This window comes from Mus caroli, unplaced genomic scaffold (assembly GCF_978045245.1).
Source record: "Mus caroli unplaced genomic scaffold, Mus_caroli_1 scaffold_2, whole genome shotgun sequence".
In the NCBI taxonomy this organism is placed as follows: domain Eukaryota; kingdom Metazoa; phylum Chordata; class Mammalia; order Rodentia; family Muridae; genus Mus; species Mus caroli.
The window spans coordinates 89624600-89648205 of record NW_028227257.1 but is presented as its reverse complement, the minus strand read 5'-3'; the positions used below and the strand labels follow the sequence as shown (position 1 = coordinate 89648205).

Sequence of the window (23606 nt, the reverse complement as noted above, 5' to 3'; positions counted from 1 at the left end):
TGCTTTTGATTTTTGGGTTTCTTTGTTTGTTCATTTGTTTGTTTGCTTTGAGACAGGGTTTCTCTGCGTACCTTTGGCTGTCCTGGAACTTACTCTGTAGACAAGGCTGGCCTTGACTTTAAAGATCTGTCTGTCCCTGCCTTCCATGTGTGTTGGAGATTGGTTCTAATGCTTTGATTCAATTGGGAATCTGCATTGTCCCCAATTGGTTCTTGATTGATCAATAACGATGCCAGTGGCCAATGACTGGACAAAGGGAGACTGGGTGAGACCCTTAGAGTTTCATGGGCTAAGACTCAAGTGGGGAGGAGAAAGGATGGCCATGATGTGGTGGGAGACAGATCAGATTTAGAGCTGCAGGAGAGAGCCATGTAAGAATTCAGGCAAGTGATCACTGGCCACTTCCCTGATTGGGCCTAGCATAGCAGGCAGAAGATGAAAAATGCCCAGCCATTAAGCTAAATGACACATTAAAAATAAAGTAATGTGTATATGTCTTTGTCTTTCATATGAGGATCCAAAGATTCCCTGGGCCGGTGGCTGGAAGCTCGACCCACCGGGAACATTAAAGCAGAGTAGCCCAAACTCACCGCTACACAAGTTCTGGGATTAAAGGTGCACACTGTCACTGTCCAGCTAAAAATTCTTTATAGCAGATGTCCTGTTAATAAACAAAGAAGGAATGGAAGGAACGAGGCAGTTAACAAACTCAGCGTCTAGGGGCTGGAGGGATGGCTCAGTAGTGAAGAGCACTGGCTGCTCATTCACAGGACTCAGGTTTGACTCTGAGCACTCGCATGGTATCTCATGACAATCATAATTCCAGTTCCAGGGGATGCACATGGTTCTCATATATACGCATACATGTGGGAAAACCCCGTACACATATGTGGAGCTGGAGAGTTGCTAAGGAGCACTTGCTGCATGAGTAGAGGTCCTGGGTTCAGGTCCCAGAACCTAAATGGCAGATCACAACCGTCTGTAACTTCAGTTTGGGGTGGGATTGTGGGGATCCAACATCCTTCTGATCTGTGTGGGCGCTGTGTACATGCAAGCAAAACATTCATCCACATAAAATAAAAATAAATACACCTTTTAAAACTCAGGATTTTGAATCCTTTAGTAAAATAATTGATGTAATCAGTAATCTTCAATGCATTAGAGTAGAAGAAACACTAACCATGAAAGGGCTGGGAGGCCACCTCACCCATGGACTACACACACACACACACACACACACACACACACACACACACGGGCCTCAAGATGTGATGCTGTGCAAAAACTTGACTGGGAATATATGATCAGGCTTCAAAGTCCAACTTTTTTTTTTTAATGATTTACTTATTTTTATTGGGTTTTGCCTGCATGTATATATGTATGAGGGTGTTGGGTCCCCTGGAACAGGAGTTACAAGCAGTTGTGAGCTGCCATATAGGTGCTAGGAATTGAGCCCAGGTCCTCTGGAAAAGCAGCCCATGCTCTTAACCACTGAGCCATCTCTCCAGTCTCAAGCTCAACTTTCATGTGCAGGAATAAAGAGGACAGAGGGATAAATGCCACTGTAGGAAAGCAGCAGATGAATACAGACTTTAGGACATTCTATGGGTAAGACTGACTCGGTTTCTTCAAGGAAAGGAAGAATGGGGACAGCGATGGTGGAAGGGAAGCTGGGACATGGCTCTTTGGTAAGTGCTTGCCTTGCACAGATTAAGCCCTGCATTTGATCTTCAGCACTGCATAGAGTGGGCACAGTGACTCACGCCGGTAAAATGAGTTATTTATTCTGGCTAGCCGATATAAAAGACACATAATCTTGGTATGTCATTCACAAGCTGTAAGCCTAGATTGGGCAGGTTTTGAGCTATTCTAACTTACAGCTCAGCCGTGGGCTCATTATTACTTGCCGTTTCACCTGGCCAGGTGTTCATGGTCCATCTCCTCTCATGGCGGTGGCCTCCTCTCTTCAAAGTCTCCTTCCTCTTTCTCTCTTTCTGGTCCTCCTGAGACCCCCTCACTCAATCCTCAAGTCCTGCCTTTCTCTCTCTCCGGCCCAATCACTGGCTCTTTAATTAACCAATGAACTTTAATTGGGGAGCAGGATTTGCATAGCATATCTTGGGACCAGTAATTAGCATCTGAATACATAGCAGTTAGCAGAGCAACCCCAACACACACCCGTGAACCCAGCACTGGGGAACGGATGCAGAAGGATCAGGAGTTTGTCACCCCCACCTGCTACATGTCAAGTTGGAGGCCAGTATGGGTTATATGAGGTTCTATCTCTCAAGTAAATAGAGAAATACTTGCATATATTTAAAACATATGCTTTGTGGACAGATGTGATGGCACATAACTTTAATCCCAGCACTGAGGAGGCAGAGGCAGGCAGAGCTCTGTGAGTTCAAGGCCAGCCTGGTCTACAGAGGGAGTTCCAGAACAGCCAGAGCTACATAGTGAGACTCCCCCCTCCTCTCTCCATATATATGGCACACGCCATATATATATATATATATATATATATATATATATATATATATATATATATGTGTGTGTGTGTGTGTGTGTGTGCTTTAATAAATTCTAATTTGTGTATGTACTGTGCAACCTCCAGCCTAATGAAAGTCTTCCCTCCCTATAGTTTCCTTATTTCCCTGTCTCAGTAATTTCTTTTTGAATCTCTTTAACCACAAATACACTATTGATTAATGGCTATTTTGTATAACTCTATATAACTAGATGTGAATGTTATATGTGTGTGGTATATACAGGTGTGTATGAACAGTGCACAGCCCATGTAAATGCACAGCGTGAAGTGGCATCAGGTTGGAGGCAAAGGCTTTCACCTTCCAAGCCATCTTAATGGCTCAAGGTGATTTTTGTTTAGTTGGTTTTTGATACAGGATTTCCCTGTGTTACTTTCGATGTCCTGGAACTCACACTATAGACCAGGCTGGCCTCAAACTCAGAGATCTTTCTGCCTCTGTCTCTCAAGTGCTGGGATTAAGGTGTGAACAACCACTGCCCTGCTCAAGGTGAATATTTTTAATATTAATGGTTATTCTCTCAATATGGCTATATTTGTATGCATTGGGAATGTCTGCTTCTCATAACTTGATCAGCCTTTTAAGTTTAATTATTTAAGAGCTTCCAGAGGCCTGAATATGTAGAGGTCCCTGGAGTATTGCCTGCTAGAAAAAGCAGGGACGTTTCACAGTTCTTCCAACAAATCTTACTCTAGCCATCTTTTTCATGGTGTGTTCGTCTGTATCCTTTGTAATATTCTTAATAACAAGCTAGTAAAAGTTAAAACTAGATTTACTTATTTCCCAATGTGGTAAGAATTACATTCGTTTACCTTGAATATTTTCCTGTATGTATAGGCATGTATATGTGTGTGCATGTATGTATGCATGTATACATGCATGTGTGTTTGCCTGTTCATGTGTGTATTTGTACACTTGTAGGTGTGTGTTTTTGCATGCACTGTATCATTCTTTGATATTTGAGCATCATTCCTCAAGAGTCTTCTACTTTCTGTTTGAGACAGGCATGGCCCTGGAACTTAGTGAAATAAAGCCCCTGGCCAGGGGCCTTCGGGGATCCACCTGCCTTTGCTCCCATTTTTATGTAGACGTCATTACTGTGCCAAGTAGTTTTTCTTTTCATGTGGGTTCTGGAGATCTAAACTTAGGTCTTCACTCAAACAAGGCAAGTCTTCTTCCAGACTGAGCCACTAACAGTTCCCAACTTTTGTTTTGAGACAGAGTCTCATGTAGCTCCAGCTGTCTTACAAACCCTTCGTAGTTCAGACAGCCCTGAACTAGCTTCCTCTATTCCTCTACCTCCCAAGTTCAATCATGTCCAGACAAAGTCTTTCTACATAGTCCTGGAACTTTGCTCTGTAGATCAAGGCTAGCCTCAAACTCAGAGATCGGCCTGCCTCTGCTCCCTGAATGCTGAGATGAAAGGTGTGTGCCCTTGCACCTGACCAGCTGTTCATTATTACACTTCTGTGTGTGTGTGCGCGTGGCTATGTGTCTAATGGTGTAGCTACTGTGGGAGTCAGAGGACATTTACAGGAGTCAGTTCTCTCCTTCAACCACATGTCCTGGAGATCACACTTGAGCCATCTGGCTTGGCCCCAGTTACCCACTGAACCATCTGATAGCCCTCATTTTTTTTTTTTTTTTTTTTGGTTTTCGAGACAAGGTTTCTCTGTGTAGCCCTGGCTGTCCTGGAACTCAGGCTGACCTTGAACTCAGAAATCTGCCTGCCTCTGCCTTCTAAGTGCTGCCACCACGCCCTTATTTTTTAAAAATAGAATCTCTACATATAGCTCTCGATGACTGGCTGTGTAGACTCTTCAGGCCTTGCACTTATACAATCTTCCTGCCTGTCTCCTTAGGATATAATCCTTGGGATTATAGACAAGCACCAGCAGGCCTGAGTTACTCAATGCTCATGCATGCTAGCTAAGCGCTTTAACAATTGGGGTACACATCCAGCACCCTCTACATCTGACAATCTTAATTATTATGGAGCTAAAAGAGTTAAGACTGAACATCTTGCCGGGCAGTGGTGGCGCACGCCTTTAATCCCAGCACTTGGGAGGCAGAGGCAGGCGGATTTCTGAGTTCCAGGCCAGCCTGGTCTACAAAGTGAGTTCCAGGACAGCCAGGGCTACACAGAGAAATCCTGACTCGAAAAACCGAAAAAAAAAGGTAAATCACCTGTGATTTCTTGTCTTAAATAGTTGTTCTGTTCTGCCCCTGATTGACAGAGTTTGGATCCTGAACCCTGCCATCTCCCTGATATATCAGCTTTGAATAAAGAAACATTTTGCTGGCTCAAACTTGGTTTTCATAGTGGATTATTCCCAAATTCTCAGACCCTAACATTTGGGATCCACTATTTCAAGCCCCAGGACTGGCCATTTGAACTCGGTCTTCAGAGTAGCCTCCGGATGTGAGTCCTGGGAATTTCTGAATTGTTAGCACCTACTCTGTGACCCAAGAAAGGAAAATCCAGACGTAGTATTGCTTCTAGGGTTGGAGTGGGAGCCAAGAGGAAAGTGAGACCTGGAGGTCTGGCTGAGCCTCCGACCCTGCAGGCTCCTTTTTGGGGGTTCTGAGAGAGCTGGTCTGTCAAGACCCTGTGAGGGAATGACTCAGACAGCTGGTAGCCTCTAGACTCCCTCAGAGGGCATAACTGAGGTTCAGGCTCCATGAGGTTCAGGCTCCAGGCTCCTCTTGGGAGAGGACTGAGACGTTTTTATGCTCTGGGGACAGACTTGTCTTACTAGACGCTACTCTGTCAGTACCCTTTTCATCTACTTTTCCTGGGTCTTTGTTTATGGCAGGCTGTAGTAAGTCCGTTCGTTGTTGTCAAATCTGTTTGGTTTTACTTTGTTGCTTGTTCTTTGGTCTTGTACTGTATTTTGACATCATACGACAGAGAGTCACCATCTATTGATCCTGGTTTATCCCTCGACCTTGCTCTTCAGCATTTGAAGGATTTCCAAAAGAAAGCTCAGGAATCCCGAGACTCTGTCTTCCCTGGGAAACTCCGTGGTACCCTCAGCCAATTTGAGTGACCAACCCTTGGCGTGGATTGGCCCGGAAGGGCACCTTTAACTTACTTGTTTCCATTGAGGTCTGAGCCGAGATCTTCGGCCACCCAGGCCACACAGACCGCATACAGTATATTGTATATTGTGGCCTAGATCCTCCACCCTGAGGGACCCCCGAAATGGCTTCTCCCTCACCTCCAGGGCCGACAGGAGATGCCCCTTACCCTCTGCCCTGTCAAGCCTCGGGCGCCAGTGCACCCCGCTTTGAGAAAGAAGCCTTGATGCTCCTTTGGTGGACGTAAGGGACTCCACTCCCTCTCCCAGTGGGCCTCTTTATCCCAAAATTCTGGCCGAGGACGCTGCTGTAACAGTTCTCTCTGAGCTGTTCTCTTAGCGCTGAGGGCGCTGCTAGAGCCCCACAACCTTCCTCCTGCAATCTGTTTCTCTCTTCCCTTCACATCCGTTCTGGCTCAACTCATCAGCCCGATGCACGCCCTGCAGAGCTTGCAGTTCTTTTCCTATGCTAGGCTCCCCAGGTGTAGGGAGGAGCATGCTCCGATAGGATGAGGGGCGGGGGATGGTGGTGGAACGGAGAGCCTTACTGGGTTATATGCCTTTTAGGACTAATGGCAAATATAACTTGAAAAATCAGACCTCCCCTCCCGCCTTTCTCTGAGAAGCCCTAAAGCATGATTTCTCTTTGGGAAACGATTTTTTTCACACCCACCAGCCCACCTAGGACGATTGTCAACCAATGTTACAGACTCTCTCTACATATAAAGAGAGAAAGGGTCCTGAGAGGCCAGGAAACTGGTACCAGGACAGAGATGGACGGCCATCACCCTTCCCGTGGTCATCAAGGCAGTCTTCTCATTTCTTCTGACCAATTGGACAGATTCCAATTATGGTGAAGGTAAGGAGTCCCTCAGGGTATATTGCCAGACTCTATTGGGTGGTCTCCAGACTGCTGCAAAGTGCCCCACAAATTTATCTAAGATTAGCTAGAAAACACAGGAACCAAAGGAGTCCCTGGTAGCCTTTCTGGAGCGACTGATGGATGCCCCTGGCACTTACTTGCCCATTGATCCAGAGGCAGAAGAAAACAGGAGAGCTATTAATGTTGCTTTTATAACTCAGTCAGCTCCACATATTAGAAAGAAACTCCAGAGAATGGAGGGTTTTGAAGGCTAGTTGAGATCCCTACCAAAGTATCTAACAACAGGGAAGATCAGGAGGGCAGACAGGCTAGGAAGAATGCCAAAGTCATGATGGCAGCCATTAATGAGGATTAATTGGCTGAGGAAGACCCAAGGCGAATTGGTCTATGCCTCCAAGGGCAAGGAAGGGAAGGACCACCTCTCCAACAAGACCCATTTGCCTATTGCAAAGAATTTGGACATTGGCATAAATACTGCTCCAAATGCGGAGGGGAGAAACCCAAACCAAGGGTTCTCCACCCCGAGAGGGACTGAGGATGTCAGGGCTTGATTTCCCTCCCCCAAACCCAGGGTAACCTTAAGAGTGGAGGGAAAGCCAGTTAGCCTCTTGGTTAATACTGAGGCTCAACTGTCAGACTGAACAAAAATCAGGTGGGCTGCTGACCTCCCAACAGAATTGAATACAAGGGGCCACAGGCACTAAGTCCTACCTGTGGACTACTGCCAAGGAGGAGGACCTGGGGAAGTCATTCATAGTGATCCCCAAACACCCTTGCTCCCTTTTGTCCAGACCTGTTACTAAGGACCCGAATAATCTTCTAAGAAAGTGATATTGCTATAGTCTTTCCTCATGAGGGGAACAACAATCCAAGGCATAACCTTACCTCTGGAGGAGGAGGAGTACCTCATTAATCCTGAGGCCAGCACAAAGAACAACAAAGAAAGCTCACTGTTAACAGAGTTAAAGTCTAAATTCCCACATGTCTGGGCTGAAAACAACCCACTGGGTCTAGCACATTTAGCGCCAGTGGTTGTACAATAATAGTAGGGGCTGAACCCATTTGGGTCAGACAGTATCAAATGTCTCTGGAAGCTCTGGGAGGCATAAAAATTCATATCAACTGCCTTAGAAATGCAAGACTCTTAATCCCCTGCCGATCTCCTTAGAATACCTTCCCCTCCCCTCCCCTTCTGCCAGTGTGAAAGTCTTGAATCAGTGACTTCAAAACAATCTAGGGGCTGGAGAGATGGCTCAGCGGTTAAGAGCACTGACTGATCTTCCAGAGGTTCTGAGTTCAATTCCCAGCAACCACTTGGTGGCTCACAACCATCTGTAATGAGATCTGATGCCCTCTGCTGGTGTGTCTGAAGATAGCTGCAGCATATTCATATACATATAATAAATAAATAAATAAATCTTTGAAAAAAACCTCAAAAAATAAATAAATAATTAAAAAAAAAGAACAATCTAGGACATAAGGATCTAGGACATAAGGGAGGCAAATGAACAAGTTGAAGATTCCAGGCAGTGGTGCCACACGCCTTTAATCCCAGCACTTGGGAGGCAGAGGCAGGTGGATTTCTGAGTTCAAGGCCAGCCTGGTCTACAAAGTGAGTTCCAGGACAGCCAGGGCTATACAGAGAAACTCAGTCTCGGAAAAAACAAAAACAAAAAAAAAGATATATATAGAGAGAGACGAAAGGGATTGCAAAGGAGGTGTTGACTCGAGAGACTTGGGCCCTGGCAGCGTCCAGTGGCGTTCTTCTCACAGAAGTTGGACCCATTGGCTGCTGGATGGCCAGCATGCCTGAGAGCCATAGCTACCACAGCTCTTCTAACAAAAGACTGATAAATTGACTTTGGGGCAAAATTTGATTAATAGTGCCCTTCATGCAGTGGTGAGCTTATTAAAAAGCCCACCTGATAGATGGCTGACAAATGCCCAGTTAAGCCATTATCTGGCTCTTCTGCTAAACCAGCCTAAAATAACCTTTGCCCAGTCTGCGGATCTCAACCCAGCTTCCTAGCTGTCTGAAAATTGGGAGAGCCCCCTCTGACTGCTTAGAGGTGATATCCCATTTCCAAAGTATGTGACCAGATTTAAAAGACAATGCACTGATCTCCCTGGACTCGGAGAAGCACACTGACACTGACGGCAGCAGTTTCACGAAAAATGGAGAAAAGGCTGGTGAGGGCAGCCATAGTTACCCTGGAGGGGACCCTTTGGGTCAAGGCCCTTTCCCCTGGAACTTCTGCCCAGAGTGCTGAGCTGATTACTCTCACCATGACCCTTGAACTGGACAGGGGAAAGAGAGCAAACATCAACACTGATAGCCACTATGTTTTTCCAGCCTCCATGTACACAGGACAATTTACAAGGAAAAGAGGCTCCTTACCACAGAGGGAAAAACTATCAAAACAAACGGGAAGTCCTCAACCTATTAAAGCCGTCTGGCATCCCAAACAAGTCTCCATGATACATTGTCCCGGACACCAAAAAGGAGACCCTACAGAAGCCACAGGGAATCAAGGATTGGACCAAGCTGCCAAGGAGGCAGCCCAAAAGTCATCTGACACCACAATGGTTCTGCTGCCAGCTCCCACCCTGCCAGGGGTCCCACCCATTCACCCGAGGATGATGACTTCATCCAGAAACTGTGTCACACACTTCCACCAAGAAAGGATGGTGGTTCATGGCTGACAGCTGCATAATCCTGTCCCAAACCCCAGGGAGGAGTTTGGTTAAGCAACTACATGAGGGTACACATCTCAGTGAAACCAAGCTAGCCACCTTCCTGTCCAAATTACACCTCGTGTCCTCCTTGAATCCCATTCTCCAAGACGTTGTTTCCAGATAGTCAGCCTGTCAGGCTACCAATCCAGCTCCTAGACCATGACGAGGACTTGGAAGAAGGGAGAGAGATAGAGACCAGCCTCAGTCGGCCCCCCTCAATCCTCCGGAGAAATCAGGGTTCCAAACAGGTGGGCAGGAGTTGGCGAGAGCCGGGCATGGTAGCACACGCCTTTAACCCAGCACTTGGGAGGCAGAGGCAGGGGGATTTCTGAGTTCGAGGCCAGCCTGGTCTACAGAGTGAGTTCCAGGACAGCCAGGGCTACACAGAGAAACCTTGTCTCGGAAAACAGAAAACAAAAAAACCCCCAAAAAACAAAAAACAAAACTAAAAAGAAAGGAGTTGGCGAGAAAGGGGTGAGAAACACACATGGACACAAGGGAGTGCTGTATCTGGATGTAATTTTCTCAAATCGAGCATCAGACTTTTTTGTATTGTTTTTGTTTTGTTTTGTTTTTTTGAGACAGGGTTTCTCAGTTTTCTCTGTAGCCTTAGCTGTCCTGGAACTCACTCTGTAAACCAGGCTGGCCTCAAACTCAGAAATTCACCTGCATCTGACTCCCAAGTGCTGCAATTAAAGGCATGCGCCACCACTCCAGGTTTGAGCATCAGATTTTTAATATAGAAGAAAATAGGGAAGTTAGGTGACACATCAGCAAGGTACAATGAGGTTACCCGATGCTTAATGGTTCTAACACATAACAGAGGAATATAAACACAAAGAGTGGCAGGAACTGGGCAATAAAACAACTGAGACAAAGTCAGCCCCATCTAAGGTCAGCTATATTCTTAGAAGCTAGGTGTGAGGTCTTTACTCTCCTAGGGCAAGGGCTTTAACACCCAAGTCATGGTTCTAATTAGGGAGTTCTGCTCTAGCTAACCTTCTCATGAATAATGCAATACTTTAGTTCCTCCTCAAATCACAGCATGATCTACTTCCTAAACCATTGTAAATTCCTGTATATGGGAGTGACTTGGCTTTTATTCTAAGTGATAGTGTGGGGGAACTTTCTACTAATAAGTAATGTAGTCTGCCATACATAACTATAATAAGAATTCTAAACTTACTTTGCTAAGCTTGCCCTGAGATTTCTAACTCTATGTAGTAGATAGTAATGCCTGATTTCTTTCACTATCTCTCTTACAATACTAGAGACAATTCTGAATGTCACTGAATAGGCAACATTCTTACTGAATTCCAAGCTCAGGGGCGGCTCAAGGACTACCTAGGGCATTGGTGAAGGCCAGGAAGCAATGTTCAATTTTGCTTAGGTATTTGGCAAGTCATTGCTTGGAGGCACCTATAATAAAATAATACTGAAAGAAAGCACACAGATCCATTCACACTGACAAGTTTGAAGCATATGGGATGCCACGGTTCCAGGAGACTAAGTTTCTGTGAACTTTTTGCCTCAGGACTGCGTCCAGGTTTCTAGGCCTGTCACGTGAGTCACTACTGGAGTGAGTGTAGCAACCAGGGATTTTTTTTCTTGGAAATAGACTTTACTGAGGTAAAGCATTATGGATACAATATTTGTTAGTACTAGTAGACTCTTTCTCTGGATTGTTGGAGGTGTTTCTAACAAAGAGGGAAACTGCCTCATTGGTAGCAAAGAAATTCTTAGAGGAGGTCATCTCCAGGTTTGGGATGCCTACAACTCTAGGTTCAGACAATGGGACAGTCTTTGTGTGATTCAGGATCTATCAAAAATACTGGGGACCAATTAGAAACGTCATTGTGCATATCGCCCTCAGAGTTCAAGACAGGTAGAAAGGACGAATCAGACCTTAAAAGTGATCTTAACCAAATTAACCCTAGAGACTGGCAAAGACCAGATGTGGTTCACCTTCCTTTTACCTTTCTTAGGGATCCTTTCTTAGAATCCCTTCTTCCATGAGATTAAGACCATTCTCTCTCTCTCTCTCTCTCTTTCTCTCTAAAAGATGTATTTATTTATTTTATGTATGCGAGTTCACTGTAGCTGTACAGATGGTTGTGAGCCTTCATTTGCTTGTTGGGAATTTAATTTTTGTAGGACCTCTTTCACTCCGGTTGGCCCCAGTCGCTCCAGTCAACCTGGCTCGCTCAGTCCCTGCTCACTCCGGCCCAAAGATTTATTATTATAAATAAGCACACTGTAGCTGTCTTCTGATGCACCAGAAGAGGGCATCAGATCTCACTATGGGTGGTTGTGAGCTACCGTGGTGTGGTTACTGAGATTTGAACTCAGAACCTTCGAAGAGCAGTCAGTGCTCTCACCCGCTAAGCCATCTCACCAGCCGGACCATTCCCTCTGTATCCTAAGTTCAAATCAAATGGTTGACTGAGTTGTCTAATTTTGCTTTGCTTAAGTCAATGCAGGCCCTACAGCATACCTGCTATGACAATTGTATGAGCTACCTCCTTTAAAACCACACAACCACAAACTGGGGACCTTGTCTGGGTCAAATGCCACCAAAAAGAGATGCTGAGTCCACACTGGAAAGGATCGCACATTGTCATCTTGACCATTTCTTCAGCCATGATTGTTGACAGAATCAAGTCTTGGAAACACCACTCCCACCTGAAGCCAGTCTCTGATGGACAACCCAAGAAATGGACTATTTAGTTACATCCACAAGATTCTCTAAAGCCAAGACTTGTCTGTATTTAACCATAATGTTCTCTCTGTTAGTTCCCCCTTCTCTGGTAACCACATACCCAGCCCTGATGCTCTGGACCTTAACTAGAACCACAGATGGTGCACTGATAGCCAACATCACCTCCTATGCATTCTCCACTTTCCAGACAGATCTTTGTTCCATCTTTGAGTCTGGGTGTGGATATAATACCTTGGAAGCTAACCCTGCTAAGCTTGGAGTCTACCTTTGCCCAGTTGGTGAATCAGGCTGTGAAGGACCAGATGACTTTTATTGTGAATCCTGGGGTTGTGAGACAATTGTCAGCTCACAGATCGTAGACTCACCAGACAGCTGCATCTTTTTTTTTTTTTTTTTCCAGAGACAGAGGTAGTTAGCTAAAACTCAGCTGGGAGAGAGGAACTCAATCAAGATCTCCATTTTAGCCAGGTGTGGTGGCGCACGCCTTTAATATCAGCACTCGGGAGGCAGAGGCAGTTGGATTTCTGAGTTCGAGGCCAGCCTGGTCTACAAAGTGAGTTCCAGGACAGCCAGGGCTACACAGAAAAACCCTGTTTCTAAAAACAAAACAAAATCTCCATCTTAAATGGTCAGTCTGCCTCCTAGGTGAGAGGATGAACCTAGGGCTTTAGATTATATACAAGGGGCTGGGATCAGGGCACACTGGTCACTTTCTAAAAGTTCCCAGTCCCGGTGGAAAAGTGGCAATCCCCAATGTGCCTAATAAAATTCTCAACCCAGGCTGGAACAATGGGCAGAAAAATACCCCAGTGGGAACAATGGCTCCATCTCCTACATCAGGAGGGAGGCCTGGGAAGGGGGGTGGGAGTGACCCTGTCTTAATTAGGGTTTTACTGCTGTGAACAGACACTGTGACCAAGACAAGTCTTATAAAGGACAACATTTAAATGGGGCTGGCTTACAGGTTCAGAGATTCAGTCCAGCATCATGAAGGTGGGAGCATGGCAGTATCCAGACAGGCATGGTGCAGGCAGAGCTGAGAGTTCTACATCTTCATCTGAAGGCTGACAGCAAAAGACTGATTTCCAGGCACCTAGGGTGAGAGTCTTAAGCGCACAGTGACACACCTACTCCAACCAGGTCACACCTATTCCAACAAGGCCACACCTCCAAATGGTGCCACTCCCTGGTCCAAGAATATACAAACCATCACAATCCCCATCCACCAGATCAGGATATACTTGGCTCATCCTTGTCTTTGAGGCATATTTTTGGACTCCTGAATTCATCTTCCCTTAACTTGACAGAGGACTGCTGGTTATGTCTGGACCCTAGACCCCCTTGCTATACGAGTTGACCTGGCAAACTTTGGGACAGGGGCCAGAGATATCAAAAGTGTATCCCTCATGATTATTCAAAAGAGGCACAAATTACTCTCAGAAATACCTAGGGACAAGGACTCTGTTTTTACTCTAGTATCTACAACATTGTAACAAAACCATGAGTTGTTGGGGCAGGGAACATGGGACTCTTTTTATTTCTTGGTCCCACCCTGAGGGTCCTGCTCCTCTGGCCCCAACCTGGACATTTTTTTCTGAATCATTTAGCATCTGCCTTCTGGGGGACCTCCTTCCCCAGGTTTACTAATCTTCAGGTGAGGGTGACTGAGAGCCTCTCAGCCTTCATTCCCACCACTGGAGATCCCAGGCAATCTTCATCCTGATTCCCATGCTCCTGGATCTTGGGATAGCTGGCAGTCCTAGAATTGGAACCGTTTCCCTTATCACAGGTGACCAAAACTGCAAGACCCTGGGGAATCAGATCGACAGGGACTTAGCCACCTTGGAAAAAAAAAAATCTCTCAACCACCTGACCTCCTCCTTAGATTCACTGGTATAAGTGGTCTTACAAAATCAGGAGGTGCAGGGCTGGTGAGATGGCTCAGCAGTTAAGATTGCCGACTGCTCTTCCAAAGGTCCTGAGTTCAAATCCCAGCAACCACATGGTGGCTCAGAACCATCTGTAACAAAATCTGATACTCTCTTCTGGAGTGTCTGAAGACAGCTACAGTGTACTTACATATAATAAATTTAAAAAAAATCAGGAGGTGCTTCGACCTACTCTTTAGGTAACAAGGAGGCCCTGGTGTAGTTCTAGGGGAGCAATGTTGTATCTATGCCAATCATACTGGAATAGTTAAGGAGAACCTAAGCTTGGTAAGACAGGTTGAAAGAGAGAGCTAGATTGGCCAAACAAGGGTGATTAGAGACCCTCTTCAACTGGTCACCCTGGGTCTTTAGTAACCGGGCTGAGAGGCCTTCTGATAGTTATTCTGTTGATAATACTATGAACCCTGTTAAGGCCTAGGTAAACTGTTAAGGCCTAGGTAACTGTTACCCGGCTAGCCTGACATTATAAGGAAACTTTCTCATAAGTTTCTGCTGTTACTAGGAAACTTTCTCATGCCCAAGTTGATTACATAGTCTGTTGTGTTCTGTGCCCTTAGAAACCGATCATGATGGAAGTCACAACTGCTTTGTCTAGTTACCCACAGTAAGCTTGGATCCAAACAACCGCCCAGCAGCACTTCTTGCCCCTGTGTATGAACTTTTATGGTATTTGCACTTATAAGCTGCCACTGGCATGGACACCAACATAAGAGAGACACCTGCACTAATATAAGAAACTATTTGGGATAAGACTTCCATTTTGAGTAGGGGTTGAGTTAAGTTTAAGTTCCCAAGACCTCCCTAGGAACTGACATTCTAGTTTCCAGAAAGAGACATGTACGTGGGAACGGCAAGTTAAGACATGAATGTTAGACAAGTCCTATCCTGGTAGACAAGTTAAGACATGAATATTAAACAAGGCAGGTCCCCTGTCACAGCTGAATATTCCAACCAATGGGAACAGCATAAGAGTAACAAAGCCATGTTCCTATGGAAACCCCTATCCCTAAATCTTGATTGGTGGAATAACTTGGCACAGATGTTTGTATATCTCAGGCTTAAGAGCCTTGTAGGAACTTGGAGTCATGGTTCAGCTCTTGAGCCTGAATTGTGCCCCTTGTTGATCAGTCCTGGGCTGTGATATAAACTATCCCAAGTTGACTGAGATTGGTGTCTAAGTGATTTGTGCAGTGATTCCCAGACCACAACACACCCTTTGCCTATTAAATTTCATTTCCCACTTTGTGCGAGTTAGGATAAATGTTGTTAAGCTCATGGTTCCAAAGACCCAGTGTAACCCCTTATATACGGACCAAGAGTTATGACATCAAAGGTTTCATGTGTTACAAGGAAGAGGAAGGAATGTTGGGGGCCATAGCTACAGAGATTCCATCTTGTATATAGTCTCCATTTCATACTAAGCTAAATTCCCAGGAACAGCTCAAATGTTCTGGATAAATCCAAGCCACAGTATCCTGCTCCATACATCACTGGCTGGCCTCAATCCAGGCCAAGCTATCAAGTAAACCACCTGAGACACTTATTATGCAGGAAACCACCTAAAATACCAGGTGTGAAAGACCCAATGTATTTGTGAATCTGGTTGGATGCCCCCTACCCCATCTAGTCTGTGAAGTTTTGTCTTTAAAAGTTGTTCTGAGACTGGAGAGATGGCTCAGCAGTTAAGAGCACTGACTGCTCTTCCAGAGGTCCTGAGTTCTATTCCCAGTAACCACTGTAATGGGATGCCCTCTTCTGGTGTATCTAAAGACAGCTAGAATATATATATATATAATCTTTTAAAAAGAAAAGAAAAAAAATACAGGAGCAAAAAGTTGTTCTGTTCTGCCCCTGACTGACACAGTTTGGATCCTGAACCCAGCCATCTCCCTGATATATCAGCCTTTGAATAAAGAAACATTTTGCTGGCTCAATACTTGGTTTTCATAGTGGATTATTCCCAAAATCCCAGACCCTAACAACGCAAACATCATTTTCATCATTATCCTTCCAATGAAATAAATAACCCTAACGATTCTTAGAAATCTTCCATTACCAGCAGGACTAATTTTTTCTCCTAACAGTTTTTTTGCTAAGAGTCTTATTCAAGAACTAGTTAAAAATATCAGTGTTCCATCTTTCATAACCACTCTAATTTTTCCTAACTTATCCATCTATATGCAACTAATTCAAGTTACATCTCTAATTCCATTCCCATCAACCAAAAAGAAGGTAGAAAACCAATTTGAAAGTTGGAAAGAACAGTCCGGGTGTGGCGATGCACTCCTTTAATCCCAGCATTTAGGGGAGGCAGAGGCAGGCGGATCACGGAGTGAGTTTGAGGTCAGTCTCAGTAACAAGAGGGAGTTCTAAGACAGCCAGAGCTACACAGAGAAACTAAAACAAAACAAAACAAAACAAAACAAAACCCCCAAAGCTTTACAGTACAATTAGGTAATTTGATAATGAACAACCTAGGGGCTAATTGTTTTGATCTACATGATTGTTTGTGCCTCTAGCACAGGGGAAAACCTTTGGCTGCTGCTTGGGGCAGGGGTGGGGGCTGCCTTAGTGAGTGTGGTAGGGAAGGTATAACCGGCATTGATATATAAAAAATATAGCTTTAGGAAGCTAAGTGATAAAGAGAAATAATTGCCAACTCATGAGTAATTTGTAAATTGATGGAGCCCTGACCTCCCAGAACTAAGTTTTCTCAATCTGCATTTCATTGTCTCACATTTCACTGACTTTGTGGAATAAAAACAACACACTTAATGCGTGAATCCATCTAGATGCAGGTTAGGAATACCGAATCCTAAAAGGGGGTGCTAGAATCTTAAAAAGTGTTTTAATTGTTATTTTTTTCTAAGAAGAGTAGGTTTGGACTGGGTAGTCTTTTAATAGAATACTTAAGAGCTTCCTGGTGCCGCAGGGATTTTTGCCAGATTGCGCACGCATGCAGTTGAACATCTCTGTACAAGGCACTTCCCTAACTCTGAAAGCTTGCAACACACATTCCACCAGAAGGAAGGCCTGGATACAGTTGTCTGCATGCTGATGTGCAAAAAGAAAGGGTGTGCCTTGCGTCCAGTGTTAGCCAAGCACCCATCATTCATTCATTCATTCATTCATTCATTCATTCATTCATTCATTCATTCATTCGATATTTATTATGTGTATTTTTCATTGCCAAGCTGCGTTGCTTGCCCGCCAGAGGTGCAGCTAGTGCGGTGCGCAGAGGCAAGAACTTCAGATTCCCAGGCCGGGGTCTTCCCTCCAGTGCAGCTCTGAGACAAAGAGATGCACCCCTACAGCTCCCAGGGCTGAGGGCTCCGCCCGCGGCCCCCAGGGTTTCAGAGCGACTGCTCCTTCACTCCCCGGCCGGAGGGGGCGCTGCAGCGCCGGCCCTCCGCCCGCCCCTGCGCGGCGCTCGGCTCGGCTCGGCTCGGCGCTGGCGGGCGGCGCCGCGGTGGTACGTTCCCCTTCGCCGCCCGCCCCCTCCGCGGCGGCCCTCCCCGCCGGTGGTAGGTGCCGGAAGTGCCGCCATTTTGGGGTGTTCTGCTCTGGCGGCAGCGGCAGCGGCAGAGGCGGCGGCGGCGGCGGCGGGACGCGGAGGCTCCCCCGGGATTCGGCCTCAGCAGCGAGGCAGCGGCGGCTGCGGAGGCGCAAGGCAGCAGCTGAGGCAGCGGCGGGCTCAGGTGCAGCCGCTGGTGAGTGCGGCGGCCGCAGGATAACGGGCCGCGGGATGAAGGGAGGGAAAGAGGGAGGCTGGAGGGAGGCGCCGCGGGGCGGGTCAGGTTCGGGCGGCTACGGGTCACAGGGCCCTCCGGGTGCGGTCGCTCCCGCTTCCCCGCACCCCGGGGACCAGGCCGCGGACTGCTCGGGACTCGGGGGCCCATTCGCGTCCGCCCGGCGCGTGCCCCTGCTCCCAGGGAGACCCGCCCTCCTCGTGGCCTGGCCCCGGCTCCCTTGCCCTTTGCCTCCACTCTCCGGGCCCCGAGGGCTTGCTTCCTGCACCGCACCCGAGTCCTCCTCTCCGGGTCCGCTGGGCGAGATCGCGGCTGTCTGACCGAGACGCCGTTTCCCTGACCCTGTCGCCCCACGTGTTCTTCGTGCCCACCCCCGGGGGTGCCCTAGATTCCCGCCCCTAGAAGGCAGCGCTCCTCTGGATCCTCCGGAGCTCTTGCAGTTCTCGCCCTGGGGCCGCCTTGGCTCGCCCTACCCCCCACATCAGGTGCTCGCTCGCCCAGTCAAGGCCTAGTAGCAGGGCTCGAATCTCGCACCCAGGAGCGCGGACGGCTCTGGAGGGTGCCTTCTTCGCTAGGTTACCAGGCTTTGGATTTAAAGTCGGTGGTGGTGTCTCGATTGTGGTGGTTCTGACAGGATGTTGTTTTAATTTTCTCCGACCATTGCATATGCTTTTTAAGGAGCTTCTCATTGGTTTAGAGACTGATCCGGGGAGAAAGTGTGAGATTTTGGTCAGAGTTTGGTTTAGCACAACAGAATCTCTGGTGCTCAGAGTTAATGCTGTATATAAAAGCTGTTGAACAGTTTTAAAGAGCATAGAGCCTGTTGATAATGTCTGCATTGTTAGGAGGTTACAAACACCTTTTGCACACTTAAGAGGAACTTAACCTTTAAAAGATCTCTGTCTTCTAGTCTCTGAGTTGAAGAGGTTTGAATTGCACTTTTTCACTTTTTCCACAGTTTGTTTCTTTTTAGATCCTTAGAATGACGGTGTCTTCAGATGGAATTGCTTAGAGTTCTTTTTGGTTTTGGCATTAACAGGTGTACTTGGAAAATCATGGAGGTTAGAATGGACCAACTGCAATGGCACTGATTTTTTTTTTTTCTTCTCTATACTAGTTTTTATATTAGTAGTTTTATTGCCTGAGAGTGTGGTTTCTGATCATGACCTAGGGAGGATTGAAAGCCATGCTTATGGTAAAGCAAAGCTGGGACTTGCAGCTGTTACTTTAGCTGGCAAGCTTATGAGTTCTCTTGGTTTCTTCTTCTCCACCACCTGTTTCTCTTAAGAATGGCTCTTGGCTCCAGAGCCTATGTCTCCATTCTCTCATTCATTCTTACCCTTTGGGTTTTCTTTTCTCAAGGATCCATTAGCAGGAGGGGCTGTTACAGACAGTTGAAAGTTTTTTTTTGTTTTTTTTTTTTCCTTCAGTGCCTTGGTTTTCTCACAAAGGAAAGTGACTTATTTGCCCAAGGTTATTATAGCAAGTGCTTTTAAAACATCTCCCACCAAAGGTTTGCTTGCTTTGCCTTTGTAAAAAAAAATTCACAACACTATCACACTATCATGAGCAATGATGCAGATTTAAGATGTGATGGAATGGCAAGGGCTCTGGGCTTGAAGTTAGAAAATCTACACAATTTTCAAATCTTTTTGCAGTAGGTTACTAGTTGGTCAAGTCATTCTTTTATTATGATCCTTATTTTAATCTTCACAATCCTCTAGGAATTGGTGTTCATTGGTGTTAGTTTCCTGTGATTGTACCTGTGGGCTGCTGGGCAGATAGTGAAAATTGGAGCCAGAATGACTTACGTTCTAAAGATGTCTGCATACTTTTCTTGTTACAGAAGTTGCAGATTCATTATAAAACATACAGGTAATTCAAATGGGAAAAAAAATCTTACCTTTCCGAGATTGTTGTTAAAATGGGTGTGTATGTGTACAACTTTACCCTGCCGCCCCCCAACCCCCCAAGACAGGGTCTTCCTATGAAGTCCTGACTGGTCTACATCCCAAGTGCTGGGACTATGGTGTATGCCACCACATCTTTCCAACTTTGTCTGCATCACTTTAGCCTTCTTTGTCGGTGTGTGTGTTCTTTTGTGTTACTGGGAATGCAGCTCTTGGCCTTCCACAGTTGATAGGCATGCAGTCTTCCACTGAGTTTTTTCCCTAGTCCACATCCTTTTCTTTTTTCCTAGGGGTAGGATCTTCATTTTCTGCAGCTCAGGCTGACCTTGAAATTCCCTGTAATTCTACCTCAGTTTCCCAAGTGCTAGACTACTGGTATATGCCACCATGCCAGTCTTGTACATGGTGGAGACGCATTTATTATTTGCCAAAGTAGACTTATCCTAATCAGTTTGGTCATGTTGTCCCCTTCCCCCATCTTGAATTCCTGACCTCTTGCCTCTGTCTCATAAGTTATAGAAAAACAAGTGTGTCACTACGCCTGGCTGTGATGTAGCTTTAATAGTAGGTGGTAGGCTTTACTAGCCACGTTTTATTTTTAAGTATATGGTGTTTCATCAGCTTGTTTGTATAACACATGCATACTGCCCAGGAGGGTCAGAAGAGAATGCTGAGACCCCCAGGAGTTGGAGTTAGAGAAATTGTAGGAGATGTGACTCGGATTCTCTGAGCCATCTCTCCAGCTCCCAGCCACACTTTAAATAATTTTAAGTAATGATCTGTAGTATAGTTTCTGCTCACAAGAGATAGGCCAGTAGATCCTCCACCCAACATAGGAGCAGAAGAATCCCTCATTTAAAGATGTGGGTCAGAAGAAAGAGTAAGACAGGAAATTAACAGAGACCTAACATTTATTGTATATATGTCCATTGTGTGTGTGTGTGTGCTCTCTTTATTAGAAAGTAGGTTGTAGATGGTAGCAGTAGTGGATACCTTGGGGGAAAGACAGCTCTCACTTAGAGGAAGCAAGAGCATAGGCTCCTCTGTGCAGGGATTTTGGTCTTCCCAACAGATAGATCTGTACCCCCTGCCTCCCTGAGACAGGGAGGGTTTGTGTATAGGCTGTCCTTATACTCCCAGAGATCCTCTTGCCTCTGCCTTCAGAATGCTGGCATCAAAGGTGTGTGCTACCACCCAGCTAGCTCTGTACTCTGTAAACCAGCAAGTAATAGGATTTGATTAAGTTCTTTCATCTGCCTTGTAAAAAAGTGCTTTTTTTGAAATACAACTCATACACCATATAATTTATCCATTTAAGGTATACAAGTCAGTGGCTTTAAATTTAGAATTACTGGTTTTTGTTGTTGTTTTGACAGTAGCCTGGCTATGCAGCCCTGGCCAGCCTCAAACTTACTATGTAGACTGGGCTGGTCTGCCTTCCAAGTACTGGTACTAACGGAAATGTGTCACATGCCTGGCCTGTTTTTGTTTTTGTTTTCCTTACAGGTTCACTATCCCATATTCTAAATGCTTGAGTCCAGAGGTGCTCTGAGGTTTAAGATCTTTGTTTTTATTTTTCTGAGACAATGTCTCACTATGTAGTTCAAACCAGCTAATTAGACCAGGCTGCCTCAAACTCAGAGATCTATCTGCCTCTGCCGAATATTAGGATTAAAAGCATGTGTGCAATGATGACTAACTGGGGTTTGGTTAAAAAAGATTTTTTGGGGTGAAGATATTTACATGTACATAATGAGATATCTTGATAGCTCTATTTAATTATCCTGTATACTTTTCTACATGTAGACCCACGTGCCCAGCATAGATATACTCAGAAGTAGGCAGGCCTACTTATGTGGTGATTGTGTTTGAGAAACCCTCATGCTAGTTCTGTGCAGCTATACTAGTTTATTTTAAATTTAATTCATTAATTTTGCCACTGGCCTCACTATGTAGCCTTGACTGGCCTAGAACTCAAGTAGACAAGGCTGGTGCCTGTCTCTGCTTCCTGAGTACTGGCATTAAAGGCATGTATCATCTGGCTATTTTAATTGTGCATTCTTGTGTGTTTGTGGATAGAGAGAGAATGGATATGAATATGTATGCCACTTGTGTGCAAAGTGCCCATAGAAGCCAGAAGAGAGTATTGGATCCCTCTAGAGCTAGAATTACAGGCTGTTGTGAGCTATCTGATATGGGTGCAGGGAACTGAACTATATCCTGACAGAGCATGAAATGGTCTTAATCAATCACTAAATCATCATGTATCCCAGGCTAATCTTGAATCTGCTGTAAATATGAGGATGACCTTGGAAGACTGATTCGCCAGCGTCTACTTCCAAAGGCTCTTTCAGAGGTATGTCGTCAGTTCAGGTTTTGTGGTACTGAGGATTTAGCCCACACACAGAGCGTTGTGTGTATAAAGCAAGTGCTCTGCCGACTGAGCCTCATCTCAAGCCCACCCCGGCCACTTTATAACCCCCAGCAGTGATACGCATTCCAGGTTGTTTCTGTGCTGATTTCGTTTAAAATATAATTATTTGTGCAGTGTCTCTATGTATAGGTTTGTGCTTGTTGTGATACAATGTGGAAAAGAAGCCAGAAGACAATTTTTGAGATTCAGTTTTCTCTTAACATATGACTCTTGGGGAGAGAGTTTATTCTTTTCTTCTACCAAGAGGGTCCGGAACTCAGGCTGTCAGTCTTGGCAACAGGCTGCTTTATTTGCTGAGCCATCTAGATCTTGCTGGACCTTGTAGCCACACTATTTTATTTTTAATTTATTTTTATTTATGTGTATGAGTGTATATCTGTATGTCACATGTGTGTACCCACCCATTCGGATCAGAAGAGGGTGCTGGATGCCTAAAAGCTGGAGGTGGTTGTTGTGAGCTGTCCCATATGAGTAGCTGGGAACCAAATTTGGGTTTGGGTCCTTTGGAAGAGCACAGCAAGCATCCTTAACTGCTAAGCCGTATCTTTGGCCCCCATAGTCTTTTTGTGTTGAATTAAGATTGTTCTGTGTATGTGTGACTGTGTGTGTCAGTGGTGTCCTGGAGGCAGAAGAGGTAGTCGGGTCCTCTGGAACTGGAGTTACAGGTGATTGTAAGCTGCCACATGGGTCAGAAACTGAACCCAGGTCCTCTAGAAGAACAGAAAAGTACTTTTAACTGCTGATCCACCTCTCTTGTCCCTATTTTTGTTTGTGTGTGATGTTGCTATATAGCCTAGACTGGTCTCTTTTGTAGTCTGCCTTCATCTCCCCTTTTAGTTTTGTTTTGATTTCAAGACAGTCTTTTTTTTTTTTTTTTTTTTTTTTTTGGTTTTTCGAGATAGGGTTTCTCTGTATAGCCCTGGCTGTCTAGACAGTCTTTTGTATCCCAGGCTGGCCTTAACTTGTGGTAGGGGCATGGATGGCTTGAACTTCTGGTTTACTTGTTTCCACTTCTCAAGAGCTAGGGTGGCAGATGTATACCTTTCCATATATATGTGGTTCTGGAGCCCACCAGATTAAACACACACACACACACCCGCACATATTTTACACTTTGTTTTTGTTTCTCGATACAGGATTTTGTCCCAGTTTGTCCTCAAATACTACTTGTAGCTGAGGGTGACCTTAAATTCTTCTTTATTTTTTTTATTGTTTGAGACAAGATCTCTCTAGGTATTCCTGGCTGTCCTAGAACTCTCTTGTAGACCAGGATGACCTTGAACTCACCGAGATCCTCCTACTTATGTCATCCAAGTGCTGAGATTAAAGATGTGCACCTGGCTATCCTACTGCTTCTTACCTCTTAAAAAATTGAGATCCCGGGCTGGAGAGATGGCTCAGTGGGTAAGAGCACCCGACTGCTCTTCCAAAGGTCCAGAGTTCAAATCCCAGCAACCACATGGTGGCTCACAACCATCCGTAACAAGATCTGGCGCCCTCTTCTGGAGTGTCTGCAGCGACAGTGTACTTACATGTAATAAATAAATAAATCTTAAAAAAAAAAAAATTGAGATCCCAGATGTGCCATTATGTCTAATCT

The 23606-nt window shown here is 45.4% G+C and overlaps 1 protein-coding gene across 8 annotated transcripts in view; it reads left to right on the top strand.

The window, feature by feature from the left end:
• The first annotated feature begins 17460 nt into the window (after positions 1-17460).
• The window catches only part of Celf1 (CUGBP Elav-like family member 1), a 78436-nt gene continuing 72290 nt past the window's right edge, over positions 17461-23606 (top strand). For 3 of the 8 annotated variants that reach the window (XM_085834697.1, XM_085834696.1, XM_085834695.1), the window contains exon 1: positions 17495-17623. The gene's annotated coding sequence lies outside the window, so the exon portion shown is untranslated. Of the gene's footprint in view, positions 17624-21845; positions 21929-23606 lie in introns of all 8 variants that reach the window. The other 5 variants (XM_021154700.2, XM_021154745.3, XM_085834698.1 and 2 more) reach the window with 4 other exon arrangements.